Source organism: Phalacrocorax carbo (assembly GCF_963921805.1).
Source record: "Phalacrocorax carbo chromosome W unlocalized genomic scaffold, bPhaCar2.1 SUPER_W_unloc_4, whole genome shotgun sequence".
Lineage (NCBI taxonomy): Eukaryota > Metazoa > Chordata > Aves > Suliformes > Phalacrocoracidae > Phalacrocorax > Phalacrocorax carbo.
Window position 1 is genome coordinate 1,050,606 of NW_026990255.1, and position 25,238 is coordinate 1,075,843.

General features: G+C 48.7%; 1 long non-coding RNA gene across 2 annotated transcripts in view; it reads left to right on the top strand.

Moving 5' to 3' along the window:
* LOC135310877 (uncharacterized) overlaps positions 1-16,069 on the top strand; it is a 55,800-nt gene extending 39,731 nt beyond the window's left edge. Inside the window, exon 3 of one of the 2 annotated variants that reach the window (XR_010370837.1) lies at positions 13,832-16,069. This is a non-coding gene — a long non-coding RNA (uncharacterized LOC135310877). Of the gene's footprint in view, positions 1-6,364; positions 6,921-13,831 lie in introns of those variants that run through there. The other variant, XR_010370838.1, reaches the window with a different exon arrangement.
* The last annotated feature ends 9,169 nt before the right edge of the window (positions 16,070-25,238 follow it).

Genomic DNA, 25,238 nt, shown 5'->3' on the forward strand with positions numbered 1-25,238 from the left:
ATTGGCCTTGAGTTTTATTTGGTATTTGAAGTTTATACTGAAGCTGTTACTGTACATTGGGTACCACCTCATGGATGCAATTAGCAATTATACTTCCTCCTCTGAGAGTTTTTTATGGAGGAAATACAGAATGGCACCTTAGCTACCATCTTCTATAATGCCTCCTCTTCCATTGCAACAACTTTTCAGTATCTTGAACAACCTTGGGTAGTTAAGATATAGCTGTTGATATTGCTTTGGCAGACCATTTCAGCTCTGTCTAAGGTTAATGAGCAATTTAAGAATATCATCCGGAGTTCTGCCCCAAGACGCGATAGCTATGCATGGCAGGGTATGTGGGATAGTATGGGCAAAGGCCTAAGACAGCAGGCACCCCCAGTGTTGTGGGACTTCACCCCTGAACAAGTGCAGAATCCTGAAAAATTAGTAGAATATTTGAGGGAAGTATGTTGTCACCCTGGCAACCCCAGAGAGATACAAATCACTGCAATGTGCTGGGGCCTCACCCATGCCTATCGAGCCCTGTTTAACACTATTCAGTACCCTCAAGGGGAAGAGAAGGCCTCTGGATCTAAAAAGACAAAGCAAGAAGCACTGCAGGCACTCAAACCCTTACAACAGGCACTGCGGCTACTCCAACCCCGGTGACAAGCACTGTGGGCACTCAAACCCCCAAAACAGGCACTGCGGCTACTCCAACGCCAGTGTCAAACGTTGCAGCTGAATCAGAGGATCAACCCATGCCAGTATCAGTTGCCCCTATACACAAGAGGAAATCCTGGAAGAGAAAGTCAACTCATTTAGAAAGAGATGATGAAGGAGCAGGGCCATCACGAGGAGAGGAGGAGGAAGAGGAAGGACTCATAGAAGAAATGGAAACTACCTGATCTATGTCCTTGAGTGAGTTGCGAGATATGCGAAAAGATTTTGGCTGTCGTTCAGGTGAGCACATTGTCACCTGGCTGCTCCGATGCTGGAATAACGGGGCCAGTAGTCTGGCATTAGAGGGGAAGGAAGTCAAACAACTGGGATCGCTCTCTAGGGAAGGGGACATTGACAAATCAATTGGAAAAGGGACACAAGCCCTCAGCATCTGGAGGCAACTCCTGTCAGGTGTGAGGGAAAGGTACCCCTTCAAAGAAGATATTGTATTTCGCCTAGGGAAATGGATGACCATGGAGAAAGGTATCCAGTACCTGAGGGAACTAGCCATGCTTGAGGTGATTTATAGTGACCTGGAAAATCAACAGTCATCCAGTGTAGGGGAATAGACAGGGATCGGCGACCGGAAGATCACGGGCTGTGACGGAAAGATAGACTCCTCCCCATAGGAGTGGCAGGAACAGGAAGCGCAAGAGCTATATAAGCGTGTGACGCAGCTAAATAAACGGACATTTTGTATCCATCATATTGATGTCTGTGCATCACTGTCCCCAGGGTGGGTAGAGCCCTGTGTCCCGGAGATATGCGGCCCAAGATAAGTTCTCCCATAGAGGCGTACAGCAACAAGTGGTGACCCCGACGTGATCAGCGAGGCGACATGGCAAGTTCGCCGGGGGGAAAAGATAGCTTGAGGCATGCAGGGGCGGGACGGGGAGCTGCAGGTTGGCGGGCGCGCCATGGAATCAGTCGTAAAGGTACTGAAGGGATTGGGGAAGGAATATGGAACTTCGATTTCGAAGGTGCCTACCTTAAAGGCCATCCAATGGATGATTACGCAGGGGCTCATACGGAGTCCCGCAGACATATTTAATAAAGATAATTGGGCGAGAATTAGAGAGGAGTTAGCCGAAAGGGCTATGATGGGAAAACCCCAGTACATACAGCTCTGGGGAAAGATACACCGATTACTATTGAAAGCTCGGGATGATCAGGAGACGTGGCGGCAGGCGCGGCTGTGCCTGCACGGTGCTATAGGCGACAGTAGCCTGGAAATGGACCCAGGATGGGCAGTGGGGACGCAGACAGGGGCAAGCATCACGGGGGATGGGGAAGAAGCGGAGAGTTTGGACGGAGTAGCCTGGCCAACTACTCAGTCTGAGGCTCCCAAAGAGGTGGATCGGGAAGCGGCGGTGTTCCCTGTTGAGCCAGCAGGACCTTTGGAATGCCCCCCTGCATACCCCTGGGACGATTTGGCACAGGCGCGGGTACCTGCGCGCGGGGAGGGTGACGTGGCAGCGGACGCAGCGGGAGTGACGGAGCAGAAGGAGAAAGATGATCAGCGCCGGCAGCAGCGCCGGCAGCGGCACCGCCCTCTGCCCGACCCTCGAGACTGGCTCCCGGGGCAACCCTTGAGATGGGAGTCGGACGAGGAGGAGGATTGGGGTGCCTGGAGGGGAGGACAGGATGGGTATAGATCAACCTCGAGTAGCAGCGAATCAGAAGTTGGGGGAGAAACCGATGTCCACATGTGGGAAGACGGGGCAGATTGCCTGCAGCGCGCAAAAAAGAGGCATAAGGCTGCAGCTCCGGAGGGGTCCGCGGAGGACGTGCTGCGGCAGCTGCAGCAGGTTATACGCGCACTAGGGGAAGTAACTCGGAGGCAGACAGGACTCTTAACGAAGGGTGCGCCCCAGCGACAGTCAGTCGAGTTACCTAACTGGTGGCTGATAGCCAGAGATTGTAGCCTAGATGGAGTAAGGATAGAGATGCCCGGGATATTCCCTGTCCGGATAGCTCCTGGAGGAGGGCAGGGAGCTGCAAGCGGTAACGGAGAGTTCCCACAGAGCGTATAGCGAAGTGGGCAGGTATGAAAAAAAAGCAGAACCTTGGCAAAAGATACAGCTAGGACTAGCAAAGCCATTTACAACGTTTTGTGACAGGTTGCAGAAGGCTATTATAGAATCAGAATTGCCACCAGCAGCCAAGGTTGCAGTACTTATGGATTGCCTCCGAAATCAAGCAAATCTGCAAACACAAGATGTCCTCCGCACCCTGGCGGCAGGGGCATCATTGGGTCAAACCATCAGGCATGTCTTGCGCCAGGAGGCACTGAATCAGCATGGTGGTGTGGGAGCGCACATCTGCCAGAACCCTGACTGTGGAAGCGAAGAAAGGGTGACAGTGCAAGTGGCCGGGGCAGGGCCGAGATGTCACTTGTGTGGACAGCTAGGGCACTTTAAAGCTGGGTGCCCGCTAGGGGAAAGGGGAGGACGTAATGGAGGAGGAGCACGCCCAGTAGGGAGGTGCTGGGAGTGTGGGAAGCCAGGACACTTGGCAAGAGATTGTCCAGCCACAAAGCCGGGAAACGGCCAAAGGAGGGCGAAGCGAGGGGGATTCGCGCCTCCTGTGAGTCAAATGGCCCCCATCATGGTGCCAGTGCCAGGAGCTTGGCCCACCGTAGCGGGCCAAGGGGGAGTGCACCTTCAGGCAGAGGAGCAGAACCAGCAAGATTTGCAGGTTACGGCCCCCGCGTGGCCTTGGTCATAGGCTGTAACAAGAGACCCATGGCGGCGGTGATGATTACCCCGCAAGAGCCGAGTTGCCCGGCACGGATATGCCTGGGAATGTTAGTGGATACCAGGGCGGATGTCACAGTGATGCCACTCGAATGGTGGCCACCAACTTGGCCCCTCGCCATGGGAAAACGTATCATAGAGGTGTGAGGAGAACAACAAATGAGGACTAGTACTTGCCCTGTGAAACTTGAAGTCATGGACGAGGACGCAGGGAAGCTCCTCACGGCCGTAGTGACCATACTAGTAGCAGATGGGGTAGCAAGCCCCTTGTTAGGGCGAGACGCCCTTGCCCAGATGGGGATCGGGTTGAAAAATTTAGCATAATGGCCACTGCCTCAGAGGGGCTTCGTCAGCACAAGTTGGTGTGGAAAACCGAACAGCCCGTCTGGGTGGAGCAGTGGCCCCTGACAACAGAGAAAACAGAGGCTGTAAGAGCTATAGTAAAACGAGAGCATGAAGCAGGGCACCTAGAGCCCTCGATGAGCCCGTGGAACACCCCTATATTTGCTATAAAAAAGAAAGATAAAAACCAATGGAGGATGCTGCATGACCTTAGAGCAGTAAATCAGCAAATGGAGGACATGGGGCCTCTCCAACCAGGCCTGCCAGATCTGAGTGCTGTCCCAAAAGGATGGCGAGTCATTGTTTTAGATATCAAAGACTGCTTCTTCAGCATTCCGCTACATCCAGATGATAGAAAGAGATTTGCCTTTACTCTGCCCGCGGTGAACCGCGCAGAACCAGGTAGTAGATGGCAGTGGGCAGTACTTCCGCAGGGGATGAAAAATTCTCCAGCGATCTGCCAGAGGTATGTGGCTTCTGCATTGCAGCAAGTAAGGCAGCAGTATCAGGAGAGAATCTACATGATCCACTACATGGATGACGTCCTCATAGCTGCGCCCACCGAGGCGTTATTTGAACAAGTCTTTTCAGACACCCAAAGGGGCCTTGAGGGACAGGGCCTCAAGGTAGCTGAGGCAAAGGTACAGCGAGGACCAGTGTGTGGATTTCTGGGTGCTAGAATAGAAGGGGATTGCATACAAGCTCAGCCTATTAAACTTACACCTAAGGTTAAAAATTTACACACTGTACAGAAGCTGGTAGGAGCACTGCAGTGGTTGCGGACGTTCGTGCGCGTCACCGGTGAGGAGATGCAACCTTTCTATGCGTTGCTGAAAGGGACCGACCCATGGGAGCCCAGGAGTTTAGACACTGAGGCAGTCCAGCAGTTGCAGATGATAGAACGTCGAATGCAAAAGGAAGGAGTATGGCAGTGGGACCCTCAGGAGGAAGTAATAGCAGGTTGGATTCTGACCGCCGGTGGAGGATTAGGATTGCTATATCAAATACGGGTGGGGGAAGAAAAACCACTGCGATGGGTATATCAGAAGGTTCCCAAGGATGCATTCTCCACAAAAGTCAAGGTAGCCGGGGGAATGATTTGGCGTCTGCGAAGGGAAAGCAAGGGAATCTTTGGGAAGGAGCCAGATAAGCTGACAGTGCCGTGGAATGGGGAGAAATGGCGGAAGGTGGTAGAGAGTGAAGAGGATATACAATTGGCGGTATACTCGTACCCAGGGAAAATCATCATGGGCACGGTACAGAGGTGGGCCGAGACAGCCAAAGTGGTGGATTTAAGTGTGGATAGTAGAGTTTTGGATACCCCTCACCCAGGACCAACATATTTCACAGACGCTTCCTCGAAGACAAACAGAGCGGCGGTAGTGTGGAAAGAAGAGAATAGTTGGATGCGCCAGACGTATGAGGAGCAGGGTAAAAGTGTGCAGTGGCTAGAAGCGAAAGCGCTAGAGATGGCCCTGCGAAAGGATATAGATCGGCATATAAATGTGTGCACGGACTCCTTATATGTGTATAAATTAGTCACGTCCATGAAACGGGAGGGTGTACCACACACGGAAATTGCCTTGATGCTAGAAGTTGCTTTATTGCAGCGAGGAGCAACTGTGACAGTAATTCACATTTGCAGTCATCAGACGGGGCCTGGACCACTGATTGAGGGGAATCGCATGGCTGATGAGGCAGCCGCGGGAGTCTGGACATTGACGGAGGCAAAGAAACTGCATGAACAACTGCACCTGGGTGCTAAAGCCTTGGCAAAGTAGTGTGGCATCTCAATAAGAGCAGCAAGAGAAGTAGTAGCCACCTGTCCTTACTGTCAGCACGCGCCATTGTGGGAGGCAGGAGTCAACCCTCGAGGACTGGAAGCAAATGCTATCTGGCAGACTGACTTTACTGAATGTCCACAGCTGGCCCCCGGAAGGCACCTGGCAATTACAGTTGATACATATAGTGGAGTCATCATGGCTACTCAACATCGGAAACAGACCGCAACGCACTTGACTACGCATTGGACCACAGTAATGGCGTGGCTTGGAAAGCCCACCGAGATAAAAACAGACAATGGACCATGCTTTCGGGCTCGAAGTACCGAAGAATGGTGTAAAGCTTGGAATCTTGTATTAAAACACGGCATTGCTTACAATAGCACGGGGCAGGCAATTGTTGACCGCACTCATCGCACCTTGAAAGCAAAAATAATACAGCTTGGGGAGGGGTATAAGGGAGCTATACCCATAGCAGCTCAGCAAACTATTTTAATGCGTGCATTATATTCGCTTAATCATTTTATACGCAGGCAGGAGCAAGTTACAGCAGTGGAGAAGCACTTTGGCAAAGCTCAAGCAGGCGAGCGCTATCCGCAGGTACGAGTAAGGTTCCCAGGCAGTGAGCAATGGGAGGGAGGATGGAAACTGAGATGCCTGGGGAGGGGCTACGCCGCGGTTGAGAATGAAGGGCGCATAGAATGGGTGCCTGCAAAGTGTGTGAAAGCAGAACTGTGCAAGGATGTACAATGAATAATCCCTTTCTGAGTTGTCTCTTTGCAGGGTCTGCTGACATGGATCCTCATGCTAGCTGTGCCATTGGGAAAAGAAATGAGCTCCTTGACAGGATTGCAAGCAATATTGCAACGAGAGCGACACTGGGAAAGGGCGGCAAAAGAGAGATATGAACTGGGACTGGATAGTAATAATTGGGGGGATCTTGTTGTGTGTAGTAACCATGGTTACTTGTGGGCTGCCATTGTTATGCTGGGTTATAAGACAAATCAAAGAGCGCCTGCAAGAGTTACATGAATATAGACCTGACCGCAATATGTATCCGCTTACGCAAGTAGCTTTGTAGAACGTTTAGCAGCATGGGGAGGGGGAGATGTAGGGGAATAGACAGGGATCGGCGACCGGAAGATCACGGGCTGTGACGGAAAGATAGACTCCTCCCCATAGGAGTGGCAGGAACAGGAAGCACAAGAGCTATATAAGCGTGTGACGCAGCTAAATAAACGGACATTTTGTATCCATCATATTGATGTCTGTGCATCACTGTCCCCAGGGTGGGTAGAGCCCTGTGTCCCGGAGATATGCAGCCCAAGATAAGTTCTCCCATAGAGGCATACAGCAACAATCCAGACATCCAGATGAAGCCCAGTGCTAACAACCCATGTGGCGGATGTTTGTAGGGAGTGCACCATTGACGCATGGGTACTCATTGGCAATAATGTCCTGGAAAGATGACGAGGCACCAGCGGTGGCAGAGTTGATTGATAGACACCGGGATTACAAAGCAAATCTCTCTTCGTCTCCTCATCTCAGCTGTGGAGAAACTGTCCCGGAAGGTTCAGCAGCTTGAAGACGATCTGTTCTACTGCCCACCAGTACGAACCAGTATCACAGCCATTAGGAGTAAGTGTTCCTTTGCTCAAGAGAGATGATACACACCACGGGGCACCCTATGGTGGAGGAAAGGGATAACTGGGTTTACTGGACTGTGTGGATCCGATGGCCTGGCGCATAGAATCATAGAATCGTTAAGGTTGGAAAAGACCCTTAGGATCATCAAGTCCAACCGCTAACCTATCACTGCCAAGTCCACCGCTAAACCATATCCTCAAGCACCATGTCTACCCTTCTTTTAAATACCTCCAGGGATGGAGACACTACCACCTCCCTAGGCAGCCTGTTCCAATGCTTGACCACTCTTTGAGTAAAGAAATTTTTCCTAATATCCAATCTAAATGTCCCCTGATGCAGCTTGAGGCCATTTCTTCTCGTCCTATCGCTTGTTACTAGGGAGAAGAGTCCTACCCCCGCCTCGGTACAACCTCCTTTCAGGTAGTTATAGAGAGCAATAAGGTGTCCCCTCAGCCTCCTCTTCTCCAGACTAAACAACCCCAGTTCCCTTAACCTCTCCTCATAAGACTTGTTCTCTAGACCCTTCACCAACTTTGTTGCCCTTCTCTGGACACGCTCCAGCACCTCAATGTCCTCCTTGTAGTGAGGGGCCCAAAACTGAACACAGTACTCAAGGTGCAGCCTCACCAGTGCCGAGTACAGGGGCACTATCACCGCCCTGCTCCTGCTGGCCATGCTATTCCTGATATGTGTCAGGATGCCGTTGGCCTTCTTGGCTGCCTGAGCATGCTGATGGCTCAAGTTCAGCTGGCTGTCAATCAACACCCCCAGGTCCTTTTCCTCCAGGCAGCTCTCCAGCCACTCCTCCCCAAGCCTGTAGCGTTGCATGGCGTTGTTGTGACCTAAGTGCAGGACCCGGCACTTAGCCTTGTTGAATCTCATACCGTTGGCTCCGGCCCAATGATCCAGCCTGTCCAGGTCCCTCTGTAGGGCCTTCCTGTCCTCCAGCAGATCGACACTTCCACCCAGCTTGGTGTCATCTGCAAACTTGCTGAAGGTGCACTCAATCCCCTCATCCAGATCATCAATGAAGATATTGAACAGGACCAGCCCCAACACTGAGCCCTGGGGAACACCACTCATGACTGGCCACCAACCGGATTTTACTCCATTCACCACCACTCTCCGGGCTTGGCTGTCCAGCCAGTTTTTAACCCAGTGCAGAATGCACTCATCCAAGCCATGAGCAGCCAGCTTCTCCAGGAGAATGCTGTGGGAGACCGTGTCAAAGGCCTTACTAAAGTCCAAGTAGACAACATCCACAGCCTTCCCCTCATCCACTAAGCAGGTCACCTTATCATAGAAGGAGACCAGGTTAGTGAGGCAGGACCTCCCTTTCATAAACCCATGCTGGCTGAGCCCAATCCCCTGGTTGTCCCACATGTGCTGCATAATGACATTCAAGATGATCTGCTCCATGACCTTTCCCGGCACCGAGGTCAGGCTGACAGACCTGTAGTTCCCCAGATCCTCCTTCCGACCCTTCTTGTAGAAGGGCGTCACATTCGCTAGTTTCCAGTCATCTGGGACCTCCCCAGTTGACCAGGACTGCTGATAAATGATGGACAGTGGCTTGGCGAGCTCCTCTGCCAGCTCCCTCAGTATCCTCGGGTGGATCCCATTCAGCCCCATAGACTTGTGAACATCCAGGTGAAGGAGCAGGTCGGTGACTGCCACCTCTTCAACAACTGGGACTTCATTCTGCATACTATCTCCATTTCCCAGCACAGGGGCCTGACAACCCTGAAGGATGACCAGTCTGATTTTAAAGACTGAGGCAAAGAAAGCATTAAGTACCTCAGCCTTCTCCTCATCTTTCCTGGCAAGGTTACCTTCCGCATCCAACAAAGGACGGAGATCTTCCCTGGCCCTGCTTTTGTCACTGATGTATTTATAAAAACATTTTCTGTTATCTTTAATGGTGGCGGCCAGTTTAAGTTCCAGCTGGGCCTTCGCCTTCTTAATCTTTTCCCTGCATAACCTCAGAACGTCCTTGTAGTCCTCCTGAGTCACCTGCCCCTTCTTCCAAAGGCGGTAAGCTCTCCTTTTTTTCTTCAGTTCCAACCAAAGCTCCCTATTCAGCCAAGCTGGTCTTCTCCCCTGCCTGCTCGACTTATGGCACACGGGGATGGCCTGCTCCTGTGCCTTTGAGACTTCCTTCTTTAATAACGTTCAGCCTTCCTGGACTCCTTTGCCCTTCAGGACTGCCTCCCAAGGGACTCTGTTAACCAGACTCCTTAACAATCCAAAGTCTGCCCTTCTGAAGTTCAGGGTAGTGGTTTTGCTGATCCTCTTCCTTCTCCAAGAATCGAAAACTCTATCATGTCATGGTCGCTGAGCCCAAGACAGCCTCTGACCACCACCTCACCCACCAGGCCTTCTCTGTTCGTAAACAGCAGGTCCAGCAGGGCACCTCCCCTGGTTGGCTCGCTTACCAGCTGTGTCAGAACGTTATCTCCCACACACTCCAGGACCCAAAGGAGTATAAAACTTCAGTGGACACTGGTCCACAGCGCACCCTAATGCCATCAAACAAATAGGGGCAGAACCCATCAGCATTGCTGGAGTGACAGGGGGATCCCAAGAGCTAACTGTATTGGAGGCCGAAGTGAGCCTAACTGGGAATGAGTGGCAAAAGCACCCCATTGTGACTGGCCCAGAGGCTCCGTGCATCCTTGGCATAGACTACCTCAGGAGAGGGTATTTCAAGGACCCAAAAGGGTACAAGTGGGCTTTTGGTGTAGCTGCCTTGGAGACAGAGGAAATCAAACAGCTGTCTACCTTGCCTGGCCTCTCGAAGGACCCTTCTGTTGTGGGGTTGCTGAGGGTCAAAGAACAACAGGTGCCAATCGCCACCACAACAGTGCACCGACGGCAATATCGCACAAACCGAGACTTCCTGATTCCCATCCATGAGCTCATTCGTCGATTGGAGAGCCAAGGAGTCATCAGTAAGATCCGCTCACCCTTTAACAGTCCCATATGGCCAGTGCGGAAGTCTAATGGAGACTAACAGTAGACTATCGTGGCCTGAATGAAGTCACTCCACCATTGAGTGCTGCTGTGCCAGACATGCTAGAACTTCAGTATGAACTGGAGTCAAAGGCAGACAAGTGGTATGCCACAACTGATATTGCTAATGCATTCGTCTCAATCCCTCTGGCAGCAGAGTGCAGGCCACAGTTTGGTTTCACTTGGAGGGGTGTCCAGTACACCTGGAATCGACTGCCCCAGGGGTGGAAACACAGTCCTACCATTTGCCATGGACTGATTAAGACTGTACTGGAACAGGGAGAAGCTCCAGAACACCTTCAATACATTGATGACATTATTGTGTGGGGCAACACAGCGGAAGTAGTTTTTGAGAAAGGAGAGAAAATAGTCCAAATCCTTCTGAAAGCTGGTTTTGCCATAAAACAAAGTAAGGTGAAGGGACCTGCACCAGAAATCCAGTTCATAGGAATAAAATTGCAAGATGGACATCATCAGATTCCAATGGATGTGATCAACAAAATAGCAGCCATGTCTCCACCAACTAGCAAAATGGAAACTCAAGCTTTTTTGGGCTTACTCCAGATTATAGTCTGATTGTAACCCTCTCTATCAAGTGACCCGGAAAAAGAATGATTTCAAATGGGGCCCTGAGCAACAACAGGCCTTTGAACAGATTAAAAAAGAAATATTTCATGCAGTAGGCCTTGGGCCAGTCAGGACAGGACACGATATAAAAAATGTCCTCTACACTGCAGCCGGGGAGAATGGCCCTACCTGGAGCCTCTGGCAGAAAGCACATGGGGAGACCCAAGGTTGACCCCTAGGGTTTTGGAGTCATGCATACAGAGGGTCCGAAGCCTGCTATACTCCAACTGAAAAAGAGATATTGGCAGCATAGGAAGGGGTACGAGCTGCTTCAGAAGTGGTTGGTACTGAGGCACAGCTGCTCCTGGCACCCCAACTGCCGTTGATGGGCTGGATATTCAAAGGGAAGGTCCCTTCTACACATCATGCAACTGATGGTACGTGGAGTAAATGGGTTGCAGTGATCACCCAGTGGGCTCGAGTAGGAAACCCCAGTCGCCCAGGAATCTTGGAAGTGATTATGGACTGGCCAGAAAGCAAACATTTTGGATTATCACCAAAGGAGGAGTTGACATGTGCTAAAGAGGCCCCACTGTATAACAAACTGCCAGAAAGTGAGAAGTAATATTCCCTGTTCACTGATGGGTCCTGTCATCTGGTGCGAAAGCACTGGAGAGGGAAGGAGTCCTACACGACAAGTCACAGAAACTGCTGAAGGAGAAGGAAAATTGAGTCAGTTGGCAGAAGTAAACGCCATCCAGCTGGCTTTAGGCATTGGTGGATGATCGAAGTGGCCAATGCTCTATCTTTATACTGACTCCTGGATGGTGGCAAATGCCCTGTGGGGCTGGTTACAGCAGTAGAAGCAGAGCAACTGGCAGCACAGAGGCAAACCCATCTGGGCTGCGGCATTGTGGCAAGATATTGCTGCCCGGGTAGAGAACCTGTTTATGAAAGTACGTCATGTGGATGCTCACATCCCCAAGAATCGGGCCACAGAAGAACATCGGAACAACCAGCAGGTAGATCAGGCTGCCAAGATTGAAGTGGCTGAGGTGGATCTGGAGTGGCAACATAAGGGTGAACTATTTCTAGCTCGGTGGGCCCATGACACCTCAGGCCATCAAGGGAGAGATGCAACATACAGGTGGGCTCGTGATCGAGGGGTGGATTTGACCATGGACGCTATTGCACAGGCTATCCTTGAATGTGAAACATGCGCTGCAATCAAGCAAGCGAAGTGGGTAAAGCCTCTGTGGTATGGGGGACGATGGCTGAAATATAAATACGGGGAGGCCTGGCAAATTGACTATATCACACTCCCACAGACCCGCCAAGGCAAGCGCCATGTGCTTACAATGGTAGAAACAAGGACTGGCTGGCTGGAAACATATTTTGTCCCCCATGCCACTGCCTGGAATGCTCTCCTGGGTCTTGAAAAACAACTCCTATGGTGAAATGACATCCCAGAGAGAATTGAGTCAGACAACGGGACTCATTTCCCAAACAACCTCATAGATACCTGGGCCAGACAGCATGACATTGAGTGGGTGTATCACATCCCCTATCATGTACCAGTCTTTGGGAAAATCGAATGATACAGTAGACTGTTAAAGACTACACTGAGAGCAATGGAGGGTGGGACATTCAAGCACTGGGATACACATTTAGCAAAAGCCACGTGGTTAGTCAACACGAGGGGATCTGCCAACCGAGCTGGCCCTGCCCAGTCAGCAAGCCCTGCTATGGGGCTTGCCTGACTTACTGTATATATACACTGTATGCCTTAAAGTCTAGTGCTCATTAGTGGCTGCTTTTTTGCTTTTGCTGCTTCCTGTACTGCTTATCACCTTACTCTGCTGTGCCTGGAACCAACCTTTTGATAACAGCAATGGCCAGGTGCCTGGGCTGGCAGATGGCCAGGGCCCCACTGCTGTTTCTGTGCTGCTGTACTGGACAGGCTGGAACTCCAGTGTGAACTCGAGTCGAAGGGACTGTGACCTGTGGATGAGTCCATGTGGGAGTAGGACACCCTGGATAGTCTGTGGCTGTGGCTAGTAGATATGCAAATGCTTATACTACTATTCGCTGTCTGGATACGATTGAAACATACTATGGAACATCAATCAAAATACAATCAAATAACGGTTCTCATTTTAAAAATCATAAAGTATCAAAATGCACCGCCAAATGAGAGATACAGTGGGCATGGCATTTACCTTACCACCCGTAGGGTGCAGGATTGGTGGAACACCTTAATGGCCTATTGAAACCTCAACTGCGTAGATTAGGAGGTACAAAGTACATGCGATAGGTAGATCATCTTCCTACCGCCGTGCGTGTGCTGAATAACTGCACAGTGGCAGGAGATAAAATGCCCCTCCTATTGATGAAAAATTACCAAGCCAGGCCAATAAAAGTACCACTCACTCTGGTGCAATACGATAGTGGCACTCAATTTACATTAACCACCGAGCGGGGATTCTTATCTCTTCATTCTGCACAGACATTAACAGTTGCTGGCAGACAAGTCCAGTGGTTCCCTCTGGACATAAAAATAACTGTACAAGGGGAACAGACAGTGTTTTTCTTTTTCACATTACATCCAAAACATGTTGCCAGTGGTTTTACTATAATAAATCCAATACACAGTAGCAATCGACGGCCTATCTCCTTAGGCCTGCGTAGCACTGCACCAATAAGTCAGAGTATGCCTGCAGGCCTTTTGGCATCTGTGTACTTTTGGATGATGCCTCCACTCCACATTGAACCCAACCCTGTATTGCGGATGTTTGCAGGAGCATGTGTTTGGTATCACACCCCTGAACAGCCAGGACCAATTGCAGCTGAAGTGGTGGCTGCTGATGACTCACAGGCCATCACTATTGCCCTTACAGGTGAATTGAACTGGCTGCATGTACTGGTGCAACAACTACAATGCAGAGAATGAAGAAAAAAAAGAGGGGGGAAGGGGTGGTGGTGGGGGTACATTAACCTTGGTTTTGTCTGTTTTTGTTTTGACAGGTTTGTGCATACACATTTCCCTTGTGAGCAAAATGTATGGGTGACATTGGCAAATGTGACTGGACAAGATACCCTTTGTCTCAGCACAGCAACTCCCCAGAATCCTTTCACCATGTGCCTGGTGGGAGTACCCCTCACCTCAAGTGAGTTCAATGATACGATTAACCATGTGCTGCCCGAAGTGCTGCCCGAAGGTCTACCTGTAAAACAGTGGGACAGCTGGCTGCCGCGTTTGGGTAATTCACCTGCATTACCCCCCTCAAGAACTTCGAATCCTGGGAACATTAAACACAGACTATTGTACCTATTTCAATTATACTAGTCAAAGCAATAATATGGTTTCCTGGTGGGTAAATGCCACAGTGCCTTAGTATCGCAACCATATCCAATGGTGTAATTCTACGGGAATGAACATAACCACTAGCTATAATACACACATGACTTTACCACATGGACTCTTTTTGATATATTGGGACCGTGCATGGCCAGGACTGCCCAAAGCCATAAAGGGTGGGCCTTGCACCTTGGGATGACTGATGTTACTTACAGCCAACATTATGTTAGCCATATGGTTGCAACAAAACCGGTCTCATCACCAAACCACCCGTAACATCCATGCATTTTCTCCCAACTGTAAGGAGACAGTGGAAATCTGGGACCCGGTAAAAACCATTGCTGCATCTTTATTTACCTCTGGGTGTTGCCAGTGTGCAACCCCTGACAACACTAAACCACCTCGGATGCTGGTTAGCAAAATTTAGTAACGCTACCAGTAGAGTTCTTTCTGATTTGTTACTTGATGTAGATAGTATACACCATGCTATGCTTCAAAATTGCGCCGCTATTGACTTTTTACTTTTAGCTCATGGATATGGATGTAAGGACTTTGACGGTTTATGTTGCATGAACTTAAGTGACCACTCGAAGTCAATACATGCACAATTAAAAGAGATACACCAACTGACCCAGCAATTAGTGGAAGCAACTGGATGGAATCCATTTGCTGGATGGACATGGGGGTGGGGTTGGTTAAAACAGTTATTATTGATCTGGTGCATAGGTGGCATTTGTTTGCTATGCCTGGTTTGGTGTATACCATGTCTAGTCAGTATCATTCAGCCTATTGTTGATACAGCTTTATGCTGCACAATGGTACGGGTTGTGGAATACTGTTGTGTCCCAATTATGGACCACATGGTGGAATGTGTGAGGGATTTTAGATGATGGCCTGAGTAGGGCCGCAACAGAAAAACTACAAGCTGAACACAGCTGTGAGAACGCAACCTTGAAGAAAGGAACTGGGAGGATTGTTACTGAACAATATGTTGTTGCAATCTGGGAGCCACTATTAGCCGGCAGAGCACGTACCTGGCAGGCACTGGCCACGCATGCAGCAAAGTCTAGTCAGTACTTTTCCACTGAATCTGCTGAGGGTATTGTCGTAATTTAGCCGGCAGCTCAGCCCCACACAGTCACTCGCTCACTCCCCCACCGGTAGATGGGGAAGAGAATCAGAAAGGTAACGATCGTGGGTTGGGATAAGAACAGTTTAATAATTCCAAGCCCTCTCTATCAAGTGACCTGGAAAAAGAATCATTTCAAATGGGGCCCTGAGCAACAACAAGCCTTTGAACAGATTAAACAAGAAATAATTCATGCAGGAGGTCTCTGGGCCAGTCCAGGCAGGACAAGATGTAAAAAAAGGTGTGTACACTGCAGCCGGGGAGAATGGCCCAACCTGGAGCCTCTGACAGAAAGCACATGGGGAGACCTGGGGTCGACCCCTAGGGTTTTGGAGTCGGGGATACAGAGGGTCCGAAGCCCGCTCTACTCCAACTGAAAAAGAGATATTGGCAGCATATGAAGGGGTTCGAGCTGCTTCAGGAGTGGCTGGTACTGAAGCACAGCTGCTCCTGGCACCTGGATTGCCGATGCTGGGCTGGATGTTCAAAGGGAAGGGCCCCTCTACACACCATGCAACTGATGCTACTTGGAGTAAATGGGTTGCACTGATCACCCAGCGGGCTCGAGTAAGAATCCCCAGTCGCCCAGGAATCTTGGAAGTGATCATGGACTGGCCAGAAAGCAAACATTTTGGATTATCACCAAAGGAGGAGTTGACATGTGCTGAAGAAGCCCCACTCTATAACAACCTGCCAGAAGATGAAAAGCAATACGCCCTGTTCACTGATGGGTCCTGTCATCTGGTGCGAAAGCACTGGAGATGGAAGGCTGCTGTATGGAGTCCTACACGACAGGTAGCAGAAACTGCTGAAGGAGAAGTTGAATCGAGCCAGTTTGCAGAGGTAAAGGCCATCCAGCTGGCCTTAGACATTGCTGAACGGGAAAAGTGGCCAGGGCTCTATCTTTATACTGATTCCTGGATGGTGGCAAATGCCTTGTGGGGCTGGCTATTGCAGTGGAAGCAGAGTAACTGGCAGCACAGAGGCAAACCCATCTGGGCTGCGGCATTGTGCCAAGGTACTGCTGCCCAGGTAGAGAACCTGGTTGTAAAGGTACGTCACGTGGATGCTCACGTCCCCAAGAGTCGGGCCACAGAAGAACATCGGAACAACCAGCAGGTAGATCAGGCTGCCAAGACTGAAGTGGCTGAGGTGGATCTGGAGTGGCAACATAAGGGTGAACTATTTCTAGCTCGGTGGGCCCATGACACCTCAGGCCATCAAGGGAGAGATGCAACATACAGGTGGGCTCGTGATCGAGGGGTGGATTTGACCATGGACGCTATTGCACAGGCTATCCTCGAATGTGAAACATGCGCTGCAATCAAGCAAGCGAAGCGGGTAAAGTCTCTGTGGTATGGGGGACGATGGCTGAAATATAAATATGGGGAGGCCTGGCAAATTGACTATATCACACTCCCACAAACCCGTCAAGTCAAGTGCCATGTGTTTACAATGGTAGAAACAAGGACTGGCTGGCTGGAAACATATTTTGTCCCCCATGCCACTGCCTGGAATGCTCTCCTGGGTCTTGAAAAACAACTCCTATGGCGAAATGACATCCCAGAGAGAACTGAGTCAGACAATGGGACTCATTTCCGAAATAACCTCATAGACACCTGGGCCAAAGAGCATGGCATTGAGTGGGTGTATCACATCCCCTATCACGCACCAGCCTCTGGGAAAATTGAACAGTACAATGGACTGTTAAAAACTACACTGAGAGCAATGGGGGGTGGAACATTCAAGCACTGGGATACACATTTAGCAAAAGCCACGTGGTTAGTCAACACGAGGGCATCTGCCAATCGAGCTGGCCCTGCCCAGTCAGAAATCCTACATACTGTGGAAGGGGACAGAGTCCCTGTAGTGCACACAAAAAGTACGCTGGGCAAAACAGTCTGGGGTCTTCCTGCCTCAGGCAAAGGCAAACCCATTTGTGGGATTGCTTTTGCTCGAGGACCAAGGTGCACTTGGTGGGTGATGCGGGAGGATGGAGAAATCCAATGTGTGCCTCAAGAGGATTTGATTTTGCGCGAAAACAGTCAATGAACTGAATGGCACAATTCAAACTGCTATATAATACTGTGTGTCACCTCTGTGTTGTATCAATGATATCAGAGTACGAGCCTCCCAACCCATGGAAGATAAACTGTGAAACAAGCAAAGTGCAGCAGTGATGGAATGATGACCGTCTCGGTATGCAGCAACCCAATGCCACACACCATCTCTCCCACCCTGAAAGACTGATACGACAGATGGAGCCCAAAGTCATGGACTGGGTGAACTGAATGGACATTTTAATGGACATTTTCCAGGGAAGAACCATGAACTAAGGGAATGATGTCTGTGTATTATTTTAAAGGATGGGAAGGGGAGGGGTGGTGGTTGGTAAGGTTGTATTGCATCGTATGGGACCTGGGCATGGTGTAAATGGTATGGAATAAGGGGTGGAGAATGTGCTGGTTTTGGCTGAGAAGGGGTTAATTCTCCTCACTGTGTGGGTTCGGCTACCTTTCCAGCTTCCTGCGCTCTGCCGTGTGGCGGAGGGCTGGGAGGGGCAGGGCCATGGTGACCCATTCCGTACCATGTGACACCATGACCAGTATATTTAGGGGGGGGTAGTTTGCTGCTTGGGGCTGAGCTGTCGGCTAAACCACAACACCGAGATGTTACAAAGCAGTCTTTCTTGGTTTGTGAATAGCAAGTCCAGCAGTGCCTCATTCCTGGTGTAGCTCTAATTAAAACTGTTATTATCGTAATCTTCTACAAGTTTTTTGCTTTATATTACCCAAGGTTATTGACTCACTAGGTCTAATAAATGGTAAATGACTTAACAATTTGTTCTAAATTTATAATTTATAATAACTATGGATTAACTATGTAATAATTATATGCAATTTAATAAATATATAATGATTACATACTAGAATAAGTAATAGCTTGAACCTTAAAAATACACAATTGGTCTACAGACATACTAGTGTGCAATTAGGCTCAGTACTCATGGAAAAATAAAAATAAAATATCACAATACTGCTGAAATGAAATATTTGACAATTTATATTATCATAAAGAGATGAAAATACACAAATTGATACTATAAAGAGAAAGTTATCACAGTACTTAATCTATGGTGGATCCAACTTTGAAAAATGGCCAATTTATAAAGTTTGGCCTTTCAAACTTTTGTCCTGTTCTAGAGATCAAATTGTTATCTCCAATTTAGCTACTTGTTATAATAAAGGAGGAGACATCATAGAAGAAGCAAAGATACCATTCTGTATTTCCTCCATATAAAGTCTCTCAGAGGAGGAGGTATAATTGCTAATTGCCTCAACAAGGTGGTATCCAAAGTACAGTTATGGTTCCAGCAAAAACCCCAAATACCAGTTAAAGCTGAAAACCAGTGTTTGCATAACAAATCTTTTAGGCAAAATGTTACTAATCACAGGAGAACACAGCAGACTAAACAAACCAACACCAATCTTTAACACAAACTGCAAAAATGAGAACATGTTGCTGTGACCTGCAGCTGTTATTATCTCAAACCCTCATGCCCCATGTTGGGTACCAAAAGAGAGTGTTGTGGTTTAGGCAGCAACTCAGCCCCACACAGCCGCTCGCTCACTCCCCCACCAGTGGGATGGGGGAGAGAATCAGAAGGGTAACACTTGTGGTTTGAGATAAGAACAGTTTAATAATTAAAATAAAACAACAACAACAAAAATGCAATGGAAAGGAAAACTATGAGAGGCATGAAACCCGGTGCAGGGAGGGGGGAAAGGGGAACGAACTGCCGAAACAAACCGCACGCACCGCAGCCGCTCACCACGCGCCAACCCAACACCGCCAGTCCCCGAGCCGCAACAACCCCTGCGCGCCAACTGCCCCCATTAGTACACTGGTCATGGCATCACATGGTATGGAATGAACATCCCATTGGCCGGTCGGGGTCACCTGTCTCGTGTCCCTGCCCCTCCTGGCCTCTTGCCCATGTGGCAGAGCATGGGAAGCTGGAAAGGTTCCTGACTACTACAGGCACTACAGTGAAGAGAATTCACCCTTTCTCAGCCAAAACCAGCACACCATCCCACCTACTCATGTTCCCTCCGTCGTCACGCAGGTAGAACCATAGGGTGGACCGTGGTGTGTATCCTCTCCTTTGAGCAAAAGGACACTTATTCCTAACAGCTGAGACACTAATCCGTAGAGGTGGGGAGCAGGACATATCTTCTTTGAGTTGCTGGACCTCTCGGGACAGTTTTTTCCACAGCAGGGACGAGCAAGGAAGAGAGATTTGTTTCATAATCCCGGAGTCTATCAATCACCTCCGCCACTGTTGGTGCCTCGTCCTCTCTCCAGGACATTACTGCCACTAAATTTGCATACGAGGATGGTGCGCTCCGTACAAATGTCCGCCATGTGGGTCGTGTGCACTGGGCTTCATCTGGATCTTTGGATGACTCTTGATTGTCCAGGTCACCATAAGTCACCTCAAGCACAGCTAATTCCCTTAGATACTGGATGCCTTTCTCCATGGTTGTCCATTTTCCTAGGGGATATGTAACATCTTCTTTGAAGGGATACCTTTCCTTCACTCCGGACAGGAGTCGCCTCTAGAGGCTGAGGGCTTGTGTTGTTTATCCAATTGCTTTGTCAAAACCTCCTTCCCCAGAAAGGGACCCCAGTTCTTTGGCTTCTTTTCCCTCTAATTCCAGGATACTGGCCCCATTATCCCAGCATCGGAGCAGCCAGGTGGCAATTTGCTCCCCTAGACGACAGCCGAAATCTTTTCACATATCTCGCAACTCACTCAAGGACAGGGATCAGGTGGTCTCCATTTCTTCTATGAGTCCTTCCTCTTCCTCCTCCTCTCCTCGTGATGGCCCTGCTCCTTCATCATCCCCTTCTAAACGAGTTGACTTCTGCTTCCAAGATTTCTTCTTGTCTATGGGGGTGACTGATACTGGCATGGGTTGATTCTCTGATTCAGCTCTGGTACCTGTCGTGGGGGTTTGAGTAGCCACAGTGCTTGTCCTATGGGTTTCAGTAGCTGCAGTGCCTGTCGTCGAGGCTGGAGTGACCACAGTGCCTGTTACTTCTGTCTTTCAATCCAGAGACCTTCTCTTCCCCTTGGGAGTGTTGAATACTGTTGAGCAGGGCTCGGTACCTATTGGCCAGGCCCCAGCACTTTGCAGTTATCTGTGTCTCTCTGGAGTTCCCAGTGCAACAACATACTTCCTCCAAATATTCTACTAGTTTTTCAGGATTCTGCACTTGTTCAGGGGTGAAGTCCCACAACACTGGGGGTGCCCACTGCCCTAGGTATTTGCCCATGTTATCCCACATGCCCTGCCACTCGTAACTATCAAGCTTCGGGGCAGATTTCTGGGTGATATTCTTAAGTTGCTTAGTCAAAACCAAAACAACATGCCCAAGAACTAACAATAAGTGCACCTTAACCACCCAAGGATGTTCAAAATACAAAAAGGTTGCTGTAATAGAGGCAGAGACATCATAGAAGAAAGTAGCAAAGATACCATTCTGTATTTCCTCCATATAAAATCTCTCAGAGGAGGAGGTATAATTGCTAATTGCCTCAACAAGGTGGTATCCAAAGTACAGTAACGATTTCAGTAAAAACCCCAAATACCAGATAAAGCTGAAAACGGGTGTTTGCATAACAAATCTCTTAGGCCAAAATTTCTAATCACAGCAGAACACAGCAGGCTAAACAAACCAACACCAATCTTTAACACCAACTGCAAAAAATGAGAACATGGTGCCGTGACCAGCACCTGTTATTATCTCTGACCCTCGAGCCCCATGTTGAGCTCCAAAAAAGACTGTTGTGGTTTAGCCAGCAACCCAGCCCCACACAGCCACTCGCTCATTCCCCCACCGTTGAAGAGAATTAACCCTTTTGCAGTCAAAACCAGCACAGTTACTTTTCTCCAATTGAAGATGCTGTGGAATAATTGCTGGGGGTGACTTAGAAATTAAACTTACGTTTTTAGAAAAGGTACAGCATGGAAGAAGCTTTCAGGGTAGGGTGCGGCTGACAGGTGAGAAATCTCTTTCATGGAATTTCCCTAGGCTCGTTAGCTTGGATGTCAGCAATGCCAGTAGAACCTGGTGTATTGACTCTAAGAGGGTTTGTCCGGAGTGTGGAATGGTGTGGAGACACTGTGGATAGGCTCTGTGACCATGTTGCTGGTATACTTCACATTTGGCTGGGCTCTGTGACCAGGGAGCTGGTACACTGCACACTTGGCCAGGCTCTGTGATAAATGGGAACTCGTGGTACCATGGAGCTGGTACACTGCACATTTGCCTACCTGAGCCAACAGTCTGTCGTGCTTTTGACAAAATGGTATCCTTTTTATCATTATAATACCAAAACACACCTCCATCCCTAAAGCTACCTGCCTCTAAGGTGCAACCACCCCTCACTGGGCAAAGCAAGGACATTTTACACCAGTCATAATAAAGGTATGTATGACTAGAGTCACTCAAGCTCCCCCATTGGCACGCCTTTGGGTAAGATTTGAGCACTTGGCTATACCAAGTGTTTCCCCAGGAAAACTTAGAAACCTCTATATAGCTTCACTTTAAATCTCCAATGCATTAGAGTTGCTTCATATTTGCTTAACGCACTTGTAGCCTAGCAGTGTTACTAATTTTCCTAGTATTTGTGTGTGTCTTGTAAGCAGCAATTCTATCACTGGTAATCCAAAGAACCTGTGTATCTGTTGCTTTAATAAATTGTACTATACATTAATCTAGCCGTGATTGTCCTCATTGAATGTGACCAGCCTGTGCAGCTGCCAAACTAGTTACTAACAAACAACAAATACTCTGATGGGTGGTTGCATCTACAATCCTTAGAAAATAAACAGTTGACCAAGTCTGAGACTAAGACTGGACTTAGCCACACCTAGACTCCTCTCTGAGAAGGAGTTTAGAAAGCAAGGGGGTCCTTTCTGAACCTCGTGACTCAACGGTAGGGTCTCTCCCTAGCCAGTCCTCAGACTCCTACTATTAACACAACAGAAAATTGGTGTAGTTGGCAGGATTACCATGGCTAAATTGCTGCAAAAACACAAATGTGCCCCTTCCTAGGCTGGGAAGGAGTGGGCTCAAAAATTTTGGAAGGATGAAGAGAAAGTCGTGGAATGCATTGAGCAGTGTCAGGCTGCGCAAAGGCTGGGAGCAAACAGTAAGAGTGTAATTTGTGTGGTGCTAGGAGCCCATTGGTCTTGCGCTCAGCAAGAAGCGAAGGAATCCCCTGTTCCCCAAAAAATTTCAAACGCAGAATATACAGCTTTAAAATCAGAAAATGATGTATTAAAATCATCATTGGCCTTTGAGAGGGAGACAGGTTCCGTGCATCCTTGGCATAGACTACCTCAGGAGAGGGTATTTCAAGGATCCAAAAGGGTACAGGTGAGCTTTTGGTGTAGCTGTCTTGGAGACGGAGGAAATTAAACAGCTGTCCATCTTGCCTGGTCTCTTAAAGGTCCCTTCTGTTGTGGAGTTGTTGAAGGTCAAAGAACAACAGGTGCCGATCGCCAACACAACATTGCACCAGCGGCAATAGCGCACCAACCGAGACTCCCTGATTCCCATCCATGAGCTCATTCGTCAACTGGAGAGCCAAGGAGTGGCCAGCAACACTCGCTCACCCTTTACCAGTCCAGAGCTCTGGAATACCAGCAATACATTGACGATATCATTGTGTGGGGCAACACAGTAGAAGAAGATTTTGAGAAAGGAGAGAAAATAGTCCAAATCCTTCTGAAAGCTGGTTTTGCCATAAAAGAAAGCAAGGTCAAGGGAGCTGAAAAGGATATCCAGTTATTAGGAATCAAATGTCAAGGAGGACATCATCAGATCCCCATGGATGTGATCAACAAAATAGCAGCCATGTCTCCACCAACTAGCAAAAAGGAAACACAAGCTTTCTTGGGCATTGTGGGGTTTTGGAGAATGCATATTCCAAATTACAGTCTGATCGTAAGCCCTCTCTATCAAGTGACCCGTAGGAAGAATGATTTCAAATGGGGCCCTGAGCAATGACAAGCCTTTGAACAAAAGCTTCCCACAGCCAGTGAGAATGGCCCTACCTGGAGCCTCTGGCAGAAAGCACATGGGGAGACCCGAGGTCGACCCCTAGGGTTTTGGAGTCGGGGATACAGAGGGTCCAAGTCCTGTTATACACCAACTGAAAGAGATGTTGGCAGCATATGAAGGTGTTCGAGCTGCTTCAGGTGTGGCTGGTACTAAAACACAGCTGCTCCTGGCACCCTGACTGCCAGTGCTGGGCTGGATGTTCAAAGGAAACATCCCCTCTACACACCATGCAGCTGCTGCTATGTGGTGTAAATGGATTGCACTAGTCACCCAACAGGCTCGAGTAGGAAACCCCAGTCGCCCAGGAATCTTGGAAGTGATCATGGACTGGCCAGAAGGCAAAGATTTTGGAATACTGCTAGAGGAGGAGGTGACACATGCTGAAGAAGCCCCACTCTATAACAAACTGCCAGAAGATGAGAAGCAATATGCCCTGTTCACTGATGGGTCCTGTCATCTTGTGGGGAAGCATCGGAGGTGGAAGGCTGCTTTTCAACATTTAAACACTGGGATACACAGTTAGCAAAGGCCACCTGGTTAGTCAACACTAGGGGATCTGCCAATCGAGGTGGCTCTGCCCAATTAGAAGGCTTACGTACTGTGGAAAGGGATAGAGTCCCTGTACTGCATGTAAAAAGATATGCTCAGGATGACACTCTGCGTTACTCCTGTCTTGGGCAAAGGCAAACTCATTTGTGGGGTTGCTTTTGCTTGAGTACCTGGGTGTAATTTGTGGGTGTTGTGGGAGGATGGGGAAGACCAATGTGTACCTCAAGGGGATTTGATTTTGGGTGAAAATAGACAATGAACTGAATTGTGTGTTGTTAATTGCTGTATAATACTGTATGACATAACTTTTTTTTGCTTTATGTCATATTAATGATATTACACTAAGAATCACCCAGATTAATGAAGAATGAACTTTGATGGCACCTAGGAAATTGCATCAGCAATGGAACCACAACTGGCTTCAGCATGCAACAGTCCAACACCACACACCATCTTTCCTGCTGTGAAAGACTGTTACAATAGATGGAGCCTGAAGTCACGGACTAAATGAACTCAATGGACATTTTAGAGGGGTGGCCCATAGACTAAGGAATGATATCTCTGTGTGTAGATCTCAAAAGACAGGAACAGTGGTGCAGTGTATTGGGAAGTTTAGGACCTGGGGGTTACATAGGTGGTATAGAATAAGGGGTAGATACTGTCCTAGTTTTGGCTGGGATGGAGTTAATTTTCTTCCTAGTAGCTGGTGTTGTGCTGTGTTTTGGATTTAGTATGAGAATAATGTTTATAACTCACTGTTTCAGTTGTTGCTAACTAATGCTTGCACTAGTCAAGGACTTTTCAGCTTCCCATGCTCTGCCAGTTGTGCAACAAGTTGGGTGGGAGCATAGCCAGGACAGCTGACCGAAACTGGCCAAAGGGGTATTCCATAGCATATGATGTCATGCTTAGTATATTAACTGGGGGCAGTTGGCCAGGGAGGGCAGTGATTGCTGCTTGGGTATGGGCTGGGCATCGGTTGGCGTGGGTGGTGAGCAATTGTATCATGCATCACTTTGTATATTATTATTACTACTACTACCACCAGTTGCAAAGGTACTATTCTGTATTTTCTCTATATAAAATCTCTCAGAGGAGGAGGTATAATTGCCAATTGCCTCAACAAGGTGGTATCCAAAGTACAGTAACGGTTTCAGCAAAAACCCCAAATACCAGATAAAGCTGAAAACGAGTGTTTGTATAACAAATCTTGTAGGCAAAACGTTACGAATCACAGCAGACTCAACAAACCAACACCA